The sequence below is a fragment of the Numida meleagris genome, chromosome 3, assembly GCF_002078875.1.
Source record: "Numida meleagris isolate 19003 breed g44 Domestic line chromosome 3, NumMel1.0, whole genome shotgun sequence".
In the NCBI taxonomy this organism is placed as follows: domain Eukaryota; kingdom Metazoa; phylum Chordata; class Aves; order Galliformes; family Numididae; genus Numida; species Numida meleagris.
Window position 1 is genome coordinate 6,760,361 of NC_034411.1, and position 15,543 is coordinate 6,775,903.

At 40.9% G+C, this 15,543-nt stretch overlaps 1 long non-coding RNA gene across 4 annotated transcripts in view; it reads left to right on the top strand.

The window, feature by feature from the left end:
• Nucleotides 1–15,543, top strand: part of LOC110395582 — a 151,348-nt gene that overhangs the window by 80,353 nt on the left and 55,452 nt on the right. The gene's annotated exons all lie outside the window — the stretch shown is intronic.

Consider the following 15,543-nt stretch of genomic DNA (forward strand, 5'->3'; position numbering starts at 1 on the left):
TTGTGTGCAGCGTGGTGTTGTGGAAGGGCAGATATCCATGTTAGAATTTAACTTCATTTCCCACTGAAAAGCCCTGTCATCGCCTTGTCCAGGCACTGAAAAGATTTTGGTTTGTGTCAGTCATGGGTGGCTCTTTGGAGCGTACACAACTCTTGCCAGATTATTCACTAAGGCTGCAGTCATTTCTCTTTGCAGATCTCCCTAGTTACCCTTTTAAATGTTGCACCTCACATCATCACAGCCTTTCAACCCCATTGAAATCTTTGTGATTATTTCCTAAAGTCTGTTTCTCCTGTATTACCACAACTGTTACAAGCGTATTACAGAATTTCCCCTTTTTATTCCAGCCAGAACATCAGTACTTTAGGAACAAACAGGTAATGTAATTGATAGAAGCTGTTGGTCTGGAGAAGGCAATTTATTTCTTACTCTCTTTGGTATTTTAACAAGGGCAATCAACTCTAATTCCAAATTCTCTTGTGAGATTTTGCCTTCTGGGTAAGAAACATCCTTTGCGTCCCCCTCCCCCCTTTTCCCAAACAATCTTCTGCTGTGCTAGGAAGATGGAATGTATAGGTGATATCCCTTTTAGAAAATACATCCATAATATATCACATGTATTGTCATTATGATGTATTAATGTAATGCATCATCAGAGAGCTGTCAGGGTGAAGATTTATTACTCTAAAATAAGTCATGGTAAGACACTGGGGAATGGGTTGACAGAATTTTTGTTTATTTTTCTAAATTAAGAACTTTCAGAGTAAGTTTAAAGATCTCTTACCTTCATGAAGTAAGTAGGGGTGGGAGGGTCACAGAGAAGAGGACTTGAATCAAAAACATCAGAAGGACTCTGGAGGACTCATAAGAATAAGAATCTAATATTTGCTTCCTCCAGATAGTTTCCAAAAAGTATAGTGTGCAAAGTTTAAGTTTACAGCTTAGGTGCAAGCTACATTAGGCAGTCAAAATCATTTTAATCAACCCAAAGTGGACTTTATTGATTTTCCCTTAAAGGAAAACAGTCACCAAAGCATAAAGCCTTCTGATAAAAGAGGCTCATTGGACTAAAACAAATCCAAAAATACTACAGAAGTCCATTCGCTTTGGCCAAGTGTGTCCAGTGGACTTACAAACCTGCTTCAAATGCAGTGAAGTCAGTGAGAGTTTTTCATTAGATTTGCACAGACTTCGGATCAGGCTCCTTCTCTGCATCATGTGGTGAAGCCATGAAACTTGGCACATTTATAGCATTGTAACATAAAGCCATCTGTGTACAAGCACAAACTTTTCCTTATTGCCAAAGTGCTTCATGTAATTACAATCAGGCTTGCTTCTTCTCTGCTCGCTTCATCCATATGCTGAGATGTGTGCAAACTTGAACTGGTAAAGAATCCCACAGCATCTGAGTGTGCGTGCTGCTTACAGCAGTATACATTGCTAACCTTGTAAATCTTATGCCCTTCTCCATTTCAAGGAACACACACACAGTTACAGACTGTCTTATGAGGAAACAGTCTGGCAGCAGAAGTATGCCAAACAGTTCAGTCTGGGTTCCTTGCTTGCTAACTACACGAGACACCTGCATTAGGAGCCCAGTTGCCCTTACTCCTGATGGGTAGTTAGAAGTGTCCCAGAAGGTGGATGCCCACAACAGGAATTGCCTTCAGGAGGTATCTTTCACTCATTGCTGGCTAGAGAATGAGCATAGTGGTGCTGTTCACCTTGTTCTCTGTCTAAAAGAGGTTATATTAAATCCTCAGGAGGTCCCAGTCTATAGACAGTTGCAAAGTAGTTGTTTCATCCCACTGTTCACTCTGTGTTGGCTTCAAATAATTCCAATTGCAGTAATATCCCATTGCTTTTACTACATCTCTTGCATTTCACATATCATGATATTTGCATGCAATTTCTTCCATTCCAAATATAGCCTTGGTCAGTGGAAGCTAAATACCAAAGTTGCTCACAGGTTAATGAGTGCACTGTGCTTGCTGCTGACTGACCCTACAGCCCGTAGGCATGTACTTGACTTTTATCAGTGGGGATGGTATATTTGAAATGGATGTTAACAATAAAGAGAAACAGATGTGGTGTATAGTGAAGGAGCAGGGAATAAGACCACAGAAGAAAACATGCAGAAAGCAAAAGGTGATCATGCCAAAAAAGATCTGCAATTTTCTCTTACTGAAGAACAGTAATGATAAGCTGTTTAATTTTGGCCAATCTTAGGAAGACAGTTCCATTAATTACCTAAAATGTAGGTATGAAACGAGTGCCTCTACCTAAAGTGCATTGTAAACTGTGCTGCTATGAGTCTAGGAAAAACCTCTCCTCCTCCATAAAGTTCAGAACAGTTTAATCCTGTATAGTGACACAGATACGCTGGCTCAAGCCATATATTTTTTAAGATATTATCTGAAATGGGTATATGCAGTTGCTTATTAAGCACCTGCACTTTGCAGATGCCAAATGACACACAAAACTTTACTGCTTATCCAGAAGGCTGTGCAGATACATGCTCATGGTTTAAAGTGCACTGCTATCTGTGGGTATTACATAGTCATCTCAAATAGAGCAGAGATTTGCTTTTCTAAACAAGGATGTATAAAGGGCATGCTTATTTTTTTGTTTATAGATAGTCAAAAAAATTCTTAGCATGTATTCATTGTGGTCAACTGACACGTTTAGTAGAAGATGGACCTGGTCTTCTGGAGCATCAGGCAGGTGGGCTTGTAGGATCACCTCATGAAGCATGGGAGTTTAGGGGAGATTTGGGTTAGAATCTATAGTCTGATGACAGTAGTTTATTTCCTAATGGCATGGTGCTAAAAGAAAGGACTCCTGACCCATGCTGCAAGCGTTAAGAGGCAAACAGCTCTTGGAGTTGAATGTTTCTGTGGGAGGTTGTCACATGTACCTCAAATTGGAAGTTTGAGTGCTTGAGTTATATAGTTACGAGGGCTTTGCCCAACCTCCTGTCCGCTCTCTATTTCTGAGTAGGGTTCTGCTTAAATTTAGTATCTGTGGTGGTTCAGACAGTCTTAGGTCAGTAAGTCTGAAAGGAGATAAAATGTCTTGGAAAGACCATATGAAATCTATCATGACAAACCACTGATAACTCCGCATCTTATTAGCTTCAATTAAGTATTTCCATGGGAAACCATGGAACTGTTTAAAGTCATGGTGACACATACACACACTTTGTTCCATCCAGAGAAATAATCTGTTTTCCAGATTTCCAAATAACCGAGTTGTTTTTTTATTGTTTTTCTTTTTTTTCTTTTCCTCCTTTTGAAAGAAATAAATTATAAGAATTTATCTTGGGTTTGCTACAGATTTAAAAGGAAAAAAAACGGTTTCTTCTGTCCGACTTTTAAATTATATGCATGACTGAAGATAAATATGTTTTTTATTTATAACTGTGGAGAGGTGCCAAACAAAGCCTTTCATATGACGCACTGCTGCTGCAGTGGAGAAGCACTTAAAACAGTTCCAGTCAAGTTAGGCCCCAAGACTTTTCATGCAACTTCATGCAAAAATGGCTAAGGACTTTCATTTATTTTTCTTCCTTTCCTTTTGAACATCTTCAAAGGTTGCAAGTGCAACACGCTTCGAGGATGCCAGACTTCTTCCTGCCGAGCTGAGACAGGCTGAAAACCACATTGAAACATGGGAAATTGCAGCTACCACAGATGGCAGATGAGGATTGTTTGCAGGCTCCCCTGGCCCTCCCCTTGAGGCTGGTTACAGTTGGATGGACGTTATGGACAGGGACTGTCAAAGCAAAGAGTCACTGTGCTGTTGTGAGACTGGGATGAATGGACTTTGACAATACTGCTGAATAGGAGTGCTTGTAGAGCCGGTACGAACAGTCTGTAATTGTCAGAGCTGAAAAGTAAAAACATGATTATAAACTGTGCATTGGATCAGCTTATGTCAGCTTTAAATGATTTAAAAGTCTAGTGTCTGGAGCTGCATCTCACTTGCCTGTAAAACTCCTTAAAGAAGACTTACATAACCATACAAGCATGTCTCTCCCTTCTTGTGTGTTTATTGTGAAAACTAACCCTTTGTCTAGCGGTCAGAAGACAGTTTTTAAGACAGATAAATCAGGAAGCAGGGATTTTCTTGATTTAAATAGAAGAGATGCTTGCCTTGTCAGAGCAACACTTTTAGAAAGCCCTGGTTATCCCTGCTCTGTGCAGGAAGGGGCTCTCAGTAACCAGGTGTTGATGCAGCCCTGGTCACCTGGCAGCTTCGTGCTGTGCCAGACTCCGAACCTGTTTCTGGATGGATGTGGCACAAGTTTGTAAAAGAGGCACTTTCCAGGGAGGAGAAGGAGCACAAGAAGGCCTCTTCTGTTACCTAGAGCCGACCGTCATTACGCCTGACCCTAGCTCATTACCCCTCGGTGTCTGCAGCAGATGGTGACCTTTGGTGGCACTGCACAACAGCAAGCAAGGAGATGCCTTCCTCATGATTTTAGCTCCTGAATGCCAAACACAGCAGCTTCTTCCTTGCTGTCTGTCCAGCCTTTCTCTGCACCAAGCACCCGCGGAAATTAAAAAGCTACTATGTACTACCAAGCAAGTCTGTTTAGGTGGTGGGGTACATTTCTAATTTTGCTACAAGTGCTTCTATCTCTGCCTCGCCTAGCAGCGTGGAGTAGAATGGAAGCAACTAATTTACCATGTAATAAGATAGGGTCCTGTTGACACAAGTCAAGGGCAAAACTATTAAGTCATTAGGGCTAATGTTGTTACATTCTGATACAAAGGCACGCCCGGGCCTTTCAGATGTACATCTGACCTTTGAGGATTAAGTTTCTTCACAGCTTATTGTTAGTACTGAAAATGTCTCTCTCTTTTTTTTTTCCCTTCTGCTTCGCACACATTGATCTTTGGCCCTGTGCTAGGTACTGCTTGCAGATCTGCTTCTGCAGTCCTGATTTGCCCCAGTTTCATCAGAAGTAATAATAGCAAAGGCATCACATCCTTAATCCAGCAGTGCTGAGAATACTTCACGTATTGCTTTTCTTAGCATGGCTTGGCCCAAGGGCTTGCAGGCAGAAAGGAGAAGACAAAATAGAGGTAGCTCTCAGGATCCTTGCACAAAGTAGAAAAAGTGAGGATTGCTCAAATCAATCAGTCTGGATGTCATTTAAAGATATGGAATACGAACATGTCTTGCTTTAGCCCTGTGTTATTTTGGTAAAACAACTTTTTCTAATCTAATAGCCAATTAGTCAGTTGATAATTTCAACCAGCATATCCTCCAGCACAGCAGCAAGTCTGCACTTGTTCCACTGGCATTGCACAGGCAAGGGAAATGCAAGTGGACTCCAGAACTTGCCTTACTGTCCTGGTTAATATCTCTCAGGATTCATTGTATTAATGTCAACTTTGCAGACTTGTTTAGCTCTGAAACTTTTGGCTTAATGCTTTCCCTTTTATGAGTCACCCTTCGAAATAAAGAGAGAAGAGATGTTCTCACTTGGACTGCAGTTAGATCGTATCTCTGCTGCTCTGAAGGCTAACTGTTCTCCAGGTGAAATCAGGGAACGGGTTATCGTGGTGTCCTTTGTATGTGATGAACCCTTTTTCACTTCCAGGACAAATGAAGAAACCGTATCAGTGGACACCCCAAGCTGTTGTATAAGTCATTTGTCTGAAACTTCTGACCAAAATGTCGCATATTCACACACTGTCATTATTTCATGAGGAAGGTTCATTTTATGTGATGCTTTTGTTGGTTATACATGAAAATATTCAATAATCTGGAGCATTCACCAGAAAAAAAAGTGCTTGGGAATGCATTAAACTTCATTTGCAAGTTGTTTATTATAAAGTTCATCTTGGGGAAGCTATGTGATAGCTTTATGGCTCATTTTTAAGATGTGTGGGTATTATTTGCTCCATGCTGTAATACCATGAAGGCCAGTTTTCAAAAGTGCTCCAAATACTTTGGAGTTGAAGTCCCTTTAACCTTAAAAATGTGAGTGCAATTAAAACTTCCAGGTCTGGGCTATTAAAAATATGTCATTTAGCCTCTCTGTAGCCGAGAAGGGAGAGGGGAGTGTGTGGGTATTCTGTAATGCAGCCACTTCTAAAAATATGTCTGAACCTATCTAAGCATATCTTGCTTATTTGTGTACCTTGTCCTTTTGAACTACTGGAAGGAGTTCACTCTCTGAAGGAAGAATTGGCTGTTCTTAAAAGGACAGCCGGGAAGCAAGACATCCAGTGAGCTTATGGCAAGCTGTGGAATGCTTAATTTCTCTTGTAATGTATTTTTGCGTTCCATGATTTTAAATATGATGGTGATGGGAAAATGCCACATCTCATGAATTTCTGCTTTATTTTTTTGCATTTCGAGACTTTAAATACAGTGTTGACTGGGAAGGGGAAGTTGCACTGAGAAAGATTTTGCTCTTAGAAGTGTACGTGCCAAGGTAGGTCTGGAATGGATGCTCATGGCTGAATTAATAAACTCTGACTGTAGAGGTTTAGAACAAGAATTCTGACAGACCCTTCACATGACAGTACTAGTGGGAGTCACAGTAATATCATCTGCTGCTGAACATTGCGAGCATGTGAGTACCGTCGTGCCAAAGGTTAATATGCCAGTTTTATTTCCTTCTCTCTACAGCTATAATTTAAACGAGTTGCACACATAAGTGATGTTATATGCATAGGGGTTTGCATTAAGTTTGCTATGTCAGATTTGTTTATAAAAATCATATTTTGAAACACTTGCCCAGGGGCTCCGTTCTGGGGAGCTGCAAGCTGATTTCTTTTAAAGAGGCAGCTTTCATTTTCCATGAACTTTCAATAGAGATTTTGGAGCTCTGAGCAGGGAGCTCTGTTTTAAAATTAGCACTTGCCCAGGTTTACAATTGGGTTTAATTACTAAGCAAGAGAGAGTTTAATCTTGTTTTACATGTGTGCTGCATGACCCTTCCCATACCTTACAGGGATTGGAAGGGCCCCCTGCCTCTCTTGGGGAAAATTGCTTCCCAACATTTTGGAGACCGTTTACAATGTTTTTGATCCTATGCTGCAATGTTAACATTGCCCATAAACCTAATAGTCACACAGTAGTTAATAAGGGGCAGAAAGTTTTATAGTCTTTTCCGCAGTTGTTAAAACCCTGCTACTGTAATTTGGTCCCAACCGTGCAAAGCACATTGGTTGTTGTGAAAATAAGAGGCCCTATTTTGGTGCCTTCTTGGAAACCAATGGAAAAGAGAAGCTCTCCTTAGCATCTAGCTGAATGTAATGAATTTGAGGTTTATTTAAATTGCTTGGTTTGTAATATAAACACTCCAGGGCTTGCCAGCAGTGTACCTTCAGGATGTATGGCTTTTCTAGAAAAAAAAAAAAAAAGATTTTTTATTTCTGTTAAGAACCCATTGTAATTAGTGGCACTATCTGGCAATGGATGGTTTATCAAACTGCCTTTCAGTTACAGGAAATAGGATCCATTAATGATCTTGCAAGCATATTTTTAGTCAGACTCAGCAAGAATCATTTTCTAGCTGTCTTTCTATGTCATGTAAACTGAGAGCATTTCCAAGGTCTCAGCTGCTCTGCCCTTTGTGCCATTCAGAACATTTTTTACCTTCTCCAGCTAGAAGGCCTGCTGATATCTGTGACCACATTAGTGGAAATAAGGTACTTATCAACGTAAGATTTCTAGAATCAAACCTGCTCTGAAGATGGCTCAAATGTAGTTATGTTTGGACTCTGGGTACCTGTTGGGTCCACACTTGCTACAGTTCCTCAGCACACCAGCAGGATGTAGGGGAGGTTGGAGATGGGACAGAGGGGTGGCTGAAGGGTTGGCAGACAAGACCCAATTTGAAAAGGAACAGTTCTTCACAAATTGCTCCAAGAGAAGTTTCCACAACTCAGCCTCTGCTAATAGATAGTCAGTTATTAAACAATATTTATCTCAGAAGGTACCTGTTCTAGTCGTACGTGGAAAACTTGTATAGAGATTATTGCACAGCAGTGAAGAGTGGTAGGGGAAAGGAATAAGAAAAAGATCATTTGCTTCTAAATCAGAATATTACGAACATCACGAGCTCTCCAGTGCAATGATATTGGATGCTATCTGAAAGGGCAGAGTTCTAATTATTTGGTTGGTATACAGTGCTTAAGATGCTGTGATTTCCTTTAGATGTAATCTTACACCTGGGCTGCCTGGGATTGCAGCGATATGTTTTGAGCCATCAGTAATGTTTCTAAAATGCCTTTTGCCTCAGATTAACAGTGAGTACTTTGAGTACATGAAGTACGATACAATGAGTACATAAAACTTTTTCCCTTGCCATATCTGAGAGGGGGGGCTGTGTGCTGCCATGAATGAGCTTGGCTGGGTTTTGCCCCCTCTGAAAATGAAGTAGAAATCTGTTCGCTCAATGCTGAATTCAGTGGGAGTTTTGAATGCAGAGAACGGATAACTTAGCAGTGACAGAAGTAAAGAGTGTGCTGTGTTTGTCGTGGGTGGACACTGCAATGAGAAATCTCCATGGACATGGACAAAGCTCCACACTTACTCTCATGTACACTGGAACCCAAATTCGGCACAATTACATTGCCAACGTGCTATAAGAGAAGTCTAAAAAGGAAATGGTATTATTCACTCAGTAATTTCTGACCCGTTGCATGATTGCACTACTGGATTCATTCTGAAACACATATATGGGAGTACCCTCATAATCAAACGTCTAAAAATACGGCACTGCCATTTCTGTGTTGGTTTCTGAAGAGTGGTTGCACAAAACTTTATCAAGATACTTAAGACACTGTGCTGTGCTCTTTTGTGGCTGAACTGTTACTGGGAAAATGAGTTCAGCATTGAAATGGTTGTGGTGCCTTCCAGCTCCAGCACGCTGAGCTCTCTGCACAGTGTATCAAAAATTCCCATATCTGGCAGGCTTGATGCTGGCAGGGTGGGAAGTGGAAGCAGCTCCCTGTGACTGACCCTTCCCACAGAGCCTGGCTTCCTTGCATCTCAGGGCTCAGCGTGCCTGGTCTGGTGCCAGATGTTTTCTGCTTTACTGTGGGGGTAAGCTAGTGTACTCGTCCCCTACACAAGTCCCCTGTGTCATCCTGAACGAGCTGTGGGGAGGACAGAGAGGGAACTCCTTCCACAAGATGCTCCTGGGACTCAGTGCAACCCTTTGGCTTAGGTTCACCCCCAAGGTATGGTCTGGCTCAGGACACTAGCTCCTGTAAAGAAGTCAAACATTGCTCTGGAAAACAAACTTGTCTTCATGCGGTAAGTTTGTTCTGCTAAGCCTTGATCCAAAACCCACTGAAATCAGCAGTGTTTTGAACTCAATTTCCAGTGATTTCCATGGTCTGGAGATTAGATTTCACTGCCATTTGGATCTCAAAAGTTCCTGACCGCCTCACTCTGCCTCTTTATTTCTCTACCACAGGACAAAGATGCTATTTAATGTGATGCTGTTTAACTGGGCACCGAGCGTGGAAACTGGAGCTCTGTTGTTAGCCCCGTTTCACAGACAAGAAATCTGTATCTAAATGATACCTCAAAACTGTGGCAAAGCTGAGAATAGAATCCAAGTTTAATTCCATAGATAACCAGCTTTCTGGGCTTTGAACAGAGGTGTCATACGACAAGGAAATACTTCAGCATCTTTTTCCTTTGCAGATATTTCCAAACATCTTTCCTTACCTTTTGGCTCTCAAAAGTATTGTTTCACATTCACGTTCCTGTTGCATCACGTTTCTTTCCTTTTCTCAGCTGCAGTTGTTAACAGCTGGTGAGTAAATTAATTATGGGTAAAAATATAGCTAATTGAGCATTTCTGTTCTTGTGGTGACTGGGGGAGAATGCTCTAAGAAAAATGCACGGGTATTTTCAAACCACAATGGGCTTGTGTTTGGAGTGCTTTTTTCCTGAGCACTGAGCTGGCTGATGAGCCTCAGCACTCTGATTTGGACTGAGGATTAGGCTCCTTAAAAGACAGACTGAGACCCTTCTTAATTTTTCCATGAGTGAGGAAGTACCCTTAGTTCAGGCAGCAGTCAGGGAAGGCTGCTGGGAGAACTACATTGCAGGTGACACTTTGGAATTGCAGTTCTTAGGCATTTATCAACCGCTGTATTTTCAGCTTGAAGGTACCAATGTTTTTCTGTGGTGTAGTAAATTACTGAATGTTTACATGCAATTAGGTGTGTGCCTACGGAGGAGAAGACGCCAGGAAACAGGATTTTCCTGAGGTAGTTGCTAGTTCAGAGGCCCAGTGCCACTGCAGTAGCTGTTGTCAGGAAGGACTGAGTGGCAGTTCTAATTACCAGTGTCTACACAGGTTTCTCATAGGAAGATACAAGCTGTCATGATCCCTTGCCAATCACATGAGAACTGACCTAGGGAGAACATCAACCGAAGGTGAGCATACGTGTCCAATAAATTCAGTCCCCACTGCATTAGCTTATTTTTAGGATTGTCCTGAAAAGACATTCAGCCTGTATCATAAAACCTTCAACCGAGCAGAAAATATACAGAATGATGATGACTTTAAATTTGGGTTCATGCCCTCTGGGGCATGAATTCATAGTACTTTGAATATGATTTGATAATGTACTGAATGCTGGAGGAATGCAGAATCTCTAGATTAGAGTTCATAAAGACAGAGCATTTATACAATGCCAGCGCTCTCCTAATCAAAGAAAGCAAAATAAATTTTATTCTTAATTTTACTGCAAGTATCATTATTCTTAATTTCCAATGAAACTGTGGTTTCTCTGTAAGATATTTCTCAGCGAAGGAATGCTTAAACTTAGCACATAAATTCATGCGTGCAACTGATATGCTGTTTTCTGATTTTCACCTTCTTCCATTGAATGTATTAGAGACTTGTTCTTGAACGTAGTTTAGACAATACACGTGTCACAAGCAATGATGAATCAAAGAAAGAAAGCATCCAGAAAGGGAAGCTAACTAGACAGGTAGGCCCTCATCAGCATCACATTCTGTTCCGTAGCTACAATAACAATAATTGAGTCAGACACATGGATTTTAAGTGCCTCTTAAAGAGGAAAGTTAGGGAGAGACACTGCGGAAAGAAAATTATATGCTGAAATGTGGCATCTCAGTTTTGCAGCTGCCAACCTTGTTCTGTCAGTAGCCACAGCTGTTGCCTTTTCTTCTAAACTTAGCAGGGAATGGGTGAATCTAAAGAGAATCAGGGCAGGCTCTGCAGCTGATAAAGAGGTGTGGGGCCAAGTCTCTCTATGGAACCCAGGGAAACCTTTAATTAGTTCTAGCTGTTGAGAAATAGGTGTTTTGTTTGAGTGGAGAGAAGATTGCATTTGGGGAGATACATGCCTGCCCCATGGATGGGTGCATCCTGGGTGTGCTGAACAGCAGCCCATTTTGCACCAGTTTATTTGCTTTTTTTTTCAGGTTTTGCTGTTTTGCCCCTTGCATTTTGTCTATTGTGGGCAGCAAGGTTACTCCGTGTTAGCTTTCCCAGTGACTGAAAGAGAACGTTTGTCCAGAAGAGGAGGAAATCTACTCTCTGGCTCTGCTGCTGACTGAATACAGTCTGTTAGCATGTGTTCCTCAACCTCAAAGTCAAAGCTCGTGCATTTCACATCTGGAGTGATGCAAAATACAGCCTCGTTATAACAGGGCTTGGTATCACTAGCACAATTCTCAGTAAAAGTATTGTAGTATTCTAACTGCATTTGTGTGTGTTTAAGTGTCATTTTTGGGCATCATGAGACTGAGTCGGAGTATTAACTTCCTTTTTTCTCTCTGCCCTTGGTGTTACAGAAAAAAAATTTGAAGACATGACCCAACGTTCAGAACAAAACCCAAAGGCAGAAACAAACCACCCACCATTTCCGATTTTCTTCTTCAGTACTGTTTTTTAAATGCAGTCTTATGCTTAGAAGCAAGTTCTCTGCTTTTTGATGTGCTGGCTTGGGATTTGTGAGTGCTTTCTCATTTCTATCTGACAATCACCTGCCAGTTACCCAGGTGATGTGGGGAGCTGAATAAAATGCAGGCATGGCTAATGGAAAACGTGTTATCCGCCCAGAGCCACAGACTCTACAGCAATCTGGGTGAAGCAGTGAAGGGTGCTTAGTGTGCAAAGGGCACACTGATGTAGCAGTGGAGGACTCTGTAAGCCCACCAAACCTGGTGCGTTTTTATCCTATAAGAAGTCCTGGGGCAGTGTTATCTGCTGAATGTCTTTCAGTTTGGATGCATGTGATTGGCTCCTTCCAGCAGAGAAGGTGGGAGAGATTTAACTTGAGACGTGGAAGATCAGAAGAGATATGGGATTATAATGTAGCTGAGAGTAGAGACATAATCTGTACTTACATTATGGCTCAACCTTTTCCAGGGGATAAAATATTCTCAGCACCAACCAGAATAAGGCTCAGTGATGCTGACCTGTTGGGTGAGCCACTGACTCCAAAGGAGAGTCCTGAGGAAGGAGAGAGAATGTGGAAGTTTGTGTCATACATAGAAAACTCAGCCTGCGTGCCAGATGATAGACTTCCATCTGGTGAAGCTGAAGATGCTGAGAACAGCGATAGGAGGAAGGGGACCATACCCCATTTAGTTTTAGGCACAATATGTAGTTGAATGAAATAAAATATTTCTTAAGAAATGATTGATGGAGCCTAGAGCTAATAACTTCTGGGGTAATTTTGTCACTTTTATCTTCAGGGTGGAGATCGCTACATGCCAAGCTGCATTCCTTCATAGCATCTGAATCATTCTTATTGTCTCCACAAGCTGAAAATGAGAAACAGACTGGCAGGAAAGTTAAAATTTTCAAGGTGGAAAGAGTAGGGAATAGCGTGGTTTTATTTTTTTTTTTTTAAGATTAAAAGTTCCTGCTGCATTTTTGCAGACAGTAATACACTGGGTTTTATGATTCATCTATTTAAAACAAAAGTAAAGTTTCCTGTATTTTGAGGAGAAGTAAGAGCACCTGAAAAAAAGGCTTGCTCCAATGCTGTCTATAGCCAGCCAGGCTTTCTGTGAGCTGCATAGGGAAGAAATATTTCCAAGGCACCAGTGATTGCCATATCCTGTATGCAAAAAGATTCCATAAATGTCTGAAAACAGATGGAATGCAACTTTGGAGGAATAAATGGATTTTTAATTTTCTGAACATTTTGGATTCCATCTGGTTGAAGTAACTAAGTGACCTAGTAGAATACTTTTACCTTTCCTGTATAATAGCTAGAATCACAGCTTGCATTGCTATTGACTGACACATTCTTCCCCAGTAATACATGGGTTTTACTTGCTCCCACCTTTGCTTACTTTTAACTCTTTGGACTACATATTGAGGTGCACCTCTTTTTATGTGTCAGGTCTACATGGTGACCCACCCTCAGTTCACCATTTGGCTTTGCTCGTAGGAAGGAGGAGCTCTGAGGCACCTGGCTAAGCCCACCTGACCGTAGCAGGAGCCTGATGAGATACATATTGTAGACATATGTCCTTTTTTTGTTGTTGCAAGCATTGATGCATGTCAAAAACAACAAAAAAAACAAAGTTCTTAATTTTCTGTCATGTTCAAAGGCAGAGAATGAGCAGAGGCTTTGCATGCAGATACAAACGGGGTGTAACATTTCTGTTTACTGGTCTTTTTGTTATGCCATTTAGAATGCTGTTAAACAAATAGGAATAAATGCATGTGTTTTTAGACAGGAAATAAGCTTTCCTGCTTGAGTAGGAAATGCAGGCAACTTGAACTCACAAGAAAGAAGTCAGAAAGTGTACTACTCCCTATAAAAAGGGGAAGACTTGTGGAAAATACACCATTTTTTGCCTGTCTCAGTGAAAGCTAGAAAGCAAATCTCTTCACACTTCTTGAGAGAGAAGGTGGGTCTTTTGAATCACTACTATTAAGCCCGTATTTACTAGCTGCACTGTTAATGAAGCTGATTATTTAAGATTGCTGTTCAGAAAGTTCTACTGAGAATAAGTATTTCCATGCTAATAAGTTCATAAGCAATAGTTAGTATGATATCGGCAATGTGTTTGGAATTATTTTCATGCTTCTTGGCACTTTCGAACATTTCTGAGCATTCTTGCTGTGGATATGGACGAAATTTGGAAAAGAATGGGGAATAACAGCTCTCTTTATTTGTTTTAAGGGACACTAGCGAGGCTGTTTTCCAATTCTTGCAGCAAGTCTATTTGCCTTCCTGTAGAAACCCTTGCATTTTAAGATACAAGTTTCAGTCTAGCCCAAAGTCTGAAATCACTGTAAGATTTCACTTCTGCCTGACACGTTAATGCTATGTAAAAAATGTGTTTGCTCTATCCTTAATAGGGCAAAATATAGCATTTGCACTACAAATAACTTTTATATAAATCTCTGGTCACTGTAACCCTGTAACTCAAATGAAGCTTGTTTCTTCTCCCTCAAATTTGTGATTATGAACTTCTAACAGTTGGCAGGAACACGCACTGATGCTGCCAGCGAAACTCCGGATCCAGTGCAGTCGTGCTTTATGCATCTTTTGCTAGGATCCTGTAATAACCTTGCCTTGTATGGCATCAAGACAATTGAATTCTCTTTTGGTTTATACGCTTACATAATTGCATTACGTTCTCTGAAGCCTTTTTGCCCCCATAAATGATTAAAACTGTTGTTGCACAAATTTGGACTTGGGAGACATACTTAAACCTCCGTACTCAGAATGTAAGTCAGTGAGAGAATGATATCTGCAAGCCTGGAGGGCTTGTCGTTTTGTGATTTTCTGGCAGTTTAGAGTTTTGTGAAAGAGAAGTCTGTGTCCTACTAATAGCGCTGATCACATGTTCTCTCATTTGTGTAATTAAGAAAATTACCAATATAATGAAAACAGCTCCATCTAAATAAGTTCTGTACCCGCAGTTAATAAAAGAGTATCTACCCTCAGAGACCTGGAATTCCTCTGCAAACTCTTTTAGTTAAACAAAGCATTTTGTGTACCTGCAGTTAATGTGATATTTATTTTTTCATTATTCATGAAACAATTTTAATGTCACTGCTGATTTTTCCTGGTAGGATGTTCAGCTCCAGCATGCTGGAGCTCATGCTGAGTTGTAGCTGAAGATGTCATTCACAATAAACATGAGCTGCTGTGACAATACGATGGCAGAAGGTGAAGAATCTCTTTTCTTGTGCAAGGACGTGCATGTGTCTCTCTCTGTGTGTGAGAGGGAGAGAGAGATTTGATTGTGTTTACAAGATTCATTCGAGGCACAGCAGGCAGTAGTCACATTGTAATATTCACCTTAACGGAGATAATTTGATTTTCAACCTGGTTATCATGCATTTGGACATAACGATACATGAAAATATATGCTTTAGCAGTGCATTTTAAACAAGGTTGCACGCTTTAAGTCGGAATATATTAGAGGTGAGCGCTGATTTTAACAATTGCAGAAGTCCTGGAAAGCAGTGTTCAGCATTCAGCATGTTACAAAATTACCAAAAGGAAGCCAAATTCTAATATGTTTCCTCTGGGTAACCATTTCTGGGCTGAA